Below are 6,408 nucleotides of genomic sequence, written 5' to 3' on the forward strand. Positions count from 1 at the left end.
CTCTTTGTAGGTCTCTAAGAACTTGCTTTATGAATCTGGGTGCTTCTGTATTGGGTGCATATATATTTAGGATAGTTAGCTCTTCTTGTTGCATTGATCTCTTTACGATTATGTAATGGCCTTCTTTGTCTCTTTTGATCTTTGTTGGTTTAAAGTCTATTTTATCAGAGACTAGGATTGCAACCCCTGCTTTTTTTTTTGCTTTCCATTTGCTTAGTAAATATTCCTCCATCCCTTTATTTTGAGCCTATTGTGTCTTTGCACCTGAGATGGATCTCCTAAATACAGCACACTGATGGGTCTTAACTCTTTGTCCAGTTTGCCAGTCTATCTTTTAATTGGGGCATTTAGCCCATTTACATTTAAGGTGAATGTTGTTATGTGTGAATTTGATCCTGTCATTATGATGCTAGCTGGTTATTTTGCCCATTACTTGATGCAGTTTCTTCATATTGTCGATGGTCTTTACAGTTTGGTATGTTCTTGCAGTGATTGGTACCAGTTTTCCTTTCCATATTTAGTGCTTCCTTCAGGAGCTCTTGTAAGGCAGGCCTGGTGGTGACAAAATCTCTCAGCAGTTGCTTGTCTGTAAAAGATTTTATTTCTCTTTCACTTATGAAGCATAGTTTGGCTGGATGTGAAAATCTGGGTTGCAAATTCTTTTCTTTAAGAATGTTGAATATTCCCCCCGACCTCTGCAACTCTCTTCTGGCTTGTATGGTTTCTGCAGAGAGATCTGCTGTTAGTCTGATAGGCTTCCCTTTGTGGGTAACCCGATCTTTCTCTCTGACTGCTCTTAACTTTTTTACCTTCATTTCAACTTTGGTAAATCTGATAATTATGTGTCTTGGGGTTACTCTTCTTGAGGAGTATCTTTGTGGTATGTGATGGTTTCTGTATTTTCTGAATTTGAATGTTGGCCTGTCTTGCTAGGTTGGGGTAAAGTTCTCCTGGATAATATCCTGAAGAGTGTTGTCCAACTTGATTCCATTCTCCCCATCACTTTCAGATACACCAATCAAATGAAGGTTTGGTCTTTTCACATAGTCGCATATTTCTTGGAGGCTTTGTTCTTTTCTTTTCATTCTTTTTTCTCTTATCTTGTCTTCTCACTTTATTTCATTAAGTTGAGCTTCAATCTCTGATATCCTTTCTTCCGCTTGATCAGTTCGGCTATTGATACATGTGTATGCTTCACGAAGTTCTTTTGCTGTGTTTTTCAGTTCCATGAGGTCATTTATGTTCTTCTTTAAACTGGTCATTCTGGTTAGCAATTCTTCTAACCTTTTTTCAAGGTTCTTAGCTTCCTTGCATTAGGTTAGAACATGCTCCTTTAGCTTGGAGGAGTTTGTTATTACCCACCTTCTGAAACCCACTTCTGTCAATTTGTCAAACTCATTCTCCATCCAGTTTTGTTCCCTTGGTGGCGAGGAGTTGGGATCCTTTGAAGGAGAATAGACATTCTGATTTTTGGAATTTTCAGCCTTTTGCTCTGGTTTTCCTCATCTTTGTGGATTTATCTACCTTTGGTGTTTGATGTTGGTGACCTTTGGATGGGGTTTCTGTGTGACCTCCTTTTTGTTAATGTTGGTGCTATTCCTTTCTGTTTGTTAGTTTTCCTTCTAATGGTCAGGCCCCTCTGCTGCATGTCTGCTGGAGTTTGCAGGAGGTCCACTCCAGACCCTGTCCCTGTTTGCCTGGGTATCACCAGCGGAGGCTGCAGAACAGCAAAGATTGCTGCCTGTTCCTTCCTCTGGAAACTTTGTCCCAGAGGGGCACCCACCATATGCCAGCTGGAACTCTCCTGTATGCGGTATCTGTTGCTCCCTGTTGGGAAGTGTCTCCCAGTCAGGAGGCACGGCGTCAGGGACCCACCTGAGGAGGCAGTCCCTCCCTTGGCAGAGCTTGAGCAATATGCTGGGAGATTCGCTGCTCTCTTCAGAACTGACAGGCTGGAACATTTAAGTCTGCTGATACAGTACCCACAGCTGCCCCTTCCCCCAGGTGCTCAGTCCCAGAGAGATTGGAGTTAGATCTATAAGCCCCTGACTGGGGCTGCTGCCTTTCTTCTAGAGATGCCCTGCCCAGAGTGCAGGAATCCTGAGAGGCAGTCTGGCTACAGTGGCTTTGGTGAACTGCAGTGGGCTTCACCCAGTTCGAACTTCCTGATGACTTTGTTTACACTGTGAGGGGAAAACCGCATACTCAAGCCTCGGTGATGGTAGATGCCCCTCCTCACACCAAGCTCAAGTGTCCCAGGTCAACTTCAGACTGGTGTGCTGGCAACAAGAATTTCAAGACAGTGGATCTTAGCTTCCTTGGCTCCATGGGGTAAGATCCACTGAGCTGGACCCTTGGTTCTCTGGCTTTCGCCCCCTTTCCAGGGTAGTGAACGGTTCTGTCTTGCTGGCATTCCAGGCGCCACTGGAGTATGAAAAAAATATCCTTCAGCTAGCTCGGTGTCTGCTCAAACGGCCACCTAGTTTTGTGCTTGAAACACAGGTCCCTGGTGGCATAGGTACCCGAGGGAATCTTCTGGTATGTGGATTGCGAGGACCATGGGAAAAGTATAGTAACTGGGCTGGAGTGCACTGTTCCTCAAGGCACAGTCTCTCATGGCTACCCTTGGCTAGGAGAGGGAATTCCCTGACCTCTTGCTCTTCCCAAGTGAGGCGACACCCTACCCTGCTTCAGCTCACCCTCTGTGGGATGCACCCACTGTTTAACCAATGAGATGAGCTGTGTACCTCAGTTGGAAATGTTGAAATCTCCTGCCTTTTGCATTGATGTCACTAGGAGCTGCAGACCGAAGCTGTTCCTATTCTGCCATCTTGCCATAAAGAAAGCAAGCAAGCAGGTATTCATCTTGATCCTCTCTCTCCCACCATCCCCCTGACAGGTCCCAGTTTGTGTTGCTGGCTCCATGTATGTCTCCTTTTGGGAAATGTCTGTTCATGTAATTTGCCCACTTTTTAGTGTTGTTGTTTGGTTTTTTCTTGTAAATTTGTTTAACTTCCTTGTAGATTCTGTCTCCCATTCTATAGGTTGTCTGTTCACTCTGATGATAGTTTCTTTTGCTGTGCTGAAGCTCTTTAGTTTAATTAGATCCCATTTGTCAGGTTTTGCTTTTGTTGCAATTGCTTTTGGCATTTTTGTCATGAAATCTTTGCCTGTGCCTATGTCCTGAATGATATTGCCTAGGTTTTCTTCTAGGGTTTTTATAGTGTTGGGTTTTGCAATTAAGTCTTGAATCCATCTTGAGTTAATTTTTGTATAAGATGTGAGGGTCCAGTTTCAATTTTCTGTATATGGCTAGCCAGTTCTCCCAGCACCATTTACTAAATAGGGAATCCTCTCCCCATTGCTTGTTTTTGTCAGGTTTGTCAAATATCAGATGGCTGTGGATGTTCAGTCTTATTTTTGAGGTTTCTGTTCTGTTCCATCAGTCTGTTTGCCTGTGTTTGTACCAGTACAGTGCTGTTTTGGTTACTTGAGCCTTGTAGTATAGTTTGAAGTTGGGTAGTGATGCCTACAGCTTTGTTCTTTTTCCTTAGGATTGCCTTGGCTATTTGGGATCTTTTTTTTGTCACAGGAATTTTAAAATAGTTTCTTCTAATTCTGTGAAGAATGTCAATGATAGTTTTATGGGAATAGAACTGAATCTATAAATTACTTTGGGCAGTGTGGCCATTTTCACAATATTGATTCTTCCTATCCATGAACATGGCATATTGTTTCATTTGTGTCCTCTCTGATTTCCTTAAGCAGTGGTTTGTAGTTCTCCTTGAAGAGATCCTACACCTGTCTGGTTAGCGGTATTTCTGGGTATTTTATTCTCTTCATAGCAGTTGTGAATGAGAGTTCATTCATGATTTGGCTCTTTGCTGGCCTGTTGTTGGTGTATAGCAATGCTAGTGATTTTTGCACTATTGACTTTATCCTGGGACTTTGCTGATGTCGCCTGTAAGCTTAAGAAGCTTTTGGGTTGAGATGATGGGATTTTCTAGATATAGGATCATGTCATCCGCAAGCAAAGATAATTTGACTTCCTCTCTTCCTATTTGAATACTTTCTCTTGCCTGACTGCCCTGGCCAGAACTTCCAATACTATGTTGAATAGGAGTGGTGAGAGAGGGCATCCTTTTCTTGTCCTAGTTTTCACAGGTAATGCTTCCAGCTTTTGCCTTTTCAATATGATATTGGCTGTGGGTTTGTCCTGTGTGGCTCTTATTATTTTGAGTTATATTCCTTCAATACCTAGTTTATTGAGAGTTTTTAACATGAAGGGATGTTGAATTTTATTGAAGGCCTTTTCTGCATCTATTGAGATAGTCATGTTGTTTTTGTCTTTAGTTATGTTTACGTGCCTAATTACATTTATTGATTTGCATATGTTTAACCAGCCTTGCATCCCAAGGATGAAACTGACTTGATCATGGTGGATAAGCTTTGGATGATCTGCTGGATTCAGTTTGCCAGTATTTTGTTGAGGATTTTTGCATTGATGTTCATCAGGTATATTGGCCTCAAGTTTTCTTTTTTTGTTGTGTCTCTGCCAGATTTTAGTATCAAAGTATTGCCTCATAGAATGAATTAGGTAGAAGTCCCTCCTTTTCATTGGTTTGAAATAGTTTTAGTAGAAATGGTACCAGCTCTTTTTTGTGCCTCTGGTAGAATTCAGCCGTATATCCTTCTGGTACCGGGCCTTTTTTTTGCATGGTAGGCTATTTATTACTGCCTCAATTTCAGAACTTGTTAGTGTTCTATTTAGGGATTCAGTTTGTTCCTGGTTCAGTCTTGGGCGGGCATATGCATCCAGTAATTTATTCATTTCTTCTAGATTTTCTAGTTTATGGGCGTAGAGATGTTCATAGTATTCTATAGTGGTGGTTTGTATTTCTGTGCGATCAGTAGTGATATCCCCCTTATCATTTCTGATGGTGTTTATTTGATTCTTCTCTCTTTTTTTATGAGTCTAGCTAGCAGTCTATTTTATTAATTTTTTCAAAAAACCAGCTTCCAGATACATTGATTTTTTTTTTTTTGAAGGGCTGCTTTTTTTTTTTTTATTTCAATTTTTTTCAATTCTGCTCTGATCCTGGTTATTTCTTGCTTTCTGCTATCTTTGAGGTTTCTTTGCTCTTGGTTCTCTAGTTCTTTTAGTTGCGATGTTAGGCTGCTCATTTGAGATCTTTCTGGCTTTTTGATGTGGGCATTTAGTGTTACAAACTTGTGTCTTAACACTGCCTTAGCAGCATCCCAGCTATTCTGTTACATAGTCTTTTTGTTCTCATTATTTTCAAAGAACTTCTTGATTTCTGCCTCAATTTCATTATTCACCCAGTAGTCAATTCAGGAACAGGTTGTTCAGTTTCCATGTGTTGTGAGGGTTGGAGGGAGTTTCTTAACGTTGAATTTGATTGTGCTGTGGTCTGAGAGACTGTCTTGATTTTAGTTCTTTTGCATTTGCCGAGGTGTGTTTTACTTCTGATTATGTGATCTATTTTAGAGTAAGTGTCATGTGGCAATCAGAAGAATGTATATCCTGTTGGTTTTGGTTGGAGAGTTCTGTAGATATCTATCAGGTTTGCTTGATCCAGGCTTAGTTCAGGTCCTGAATATCTTTGTTAATTTTCTGTCTTGATGATCTAATATTGTCAGTGGGGCATTAAAGTCTCCCACTATTATTGTGCAGGAGTCTAAGTCTCTTTGTAAGTCTCTAGGAACTTGCTTTATGAATCTGGGTGCTCCTGTGTTGGGTGCATATGTATTTAGGTTATTTAGCTCTGCTTATTGAATTGAACCATTTATCATTATGTAATGCCCTTCTTTGTCTTTTTTGATATGTGGTAGTTTAAAGTCTGTTTTGTCTGAAAGTAGGATTGTGATCCCTGCTTTTTTTTTGTTTTCCTTTTGCTTGATAAATTTTCCTCCATCTCTTTATTTTGAGCCTTTGTATGTCTTTGCATGCAAGATGAGTCTCCTGAAGATGGCATACCAGTGGTCTTAACTTTTTATCCATCTTGCCATTCTGTGTCTTTTAATTGGGGCATTTAGCCCATTTACATTTAAGTTTAATATTGTTGTGTGTGAATTTGATCCTGTCATGATGTTAGCTGGTTATTTTGCAGACTTGTTCATGTGGTTGCTTCATAGTGTCACTGTTCTTATGTGTACTTCAGTGCATTTTTGTAGAGGCTGGTAATGGTATTTTCTTTCCATATTGAGTGCTTCCTTCAGGAGCTCTTGCAAGGCAGGCCTGTTGATGAATTTCCTCAGCATTTGCTTCTTTGAAAAGGATCTTATTTGTTCTTCGCTTATGAAGCTTAGTTTGGCCAGATGTGAAATTTTGGGTTGGAATTTTTTTTTTTTTTTTTTTTTAAAAAAGTGTGAAATATGGGTTTTATT

The sequence above is a fragment of the Rhinopithecus bieti genome, unplaced genomic scaffold, assembly GCF_001698545.2.
Source record: "Rhinopithecus bieti isolate Rb0 unplaced genomic scaffold, ASM169854v2 scaffold_77916, whole genome shotgun sequence".
Classification (NCBI taxonomy): domain Eukaryota; kingdom Metazoa; phylum Chordata; class Mammalia; order Primates; family Cercopithecidae; genus Rhinopithecus; species Rhinopithecus bieti.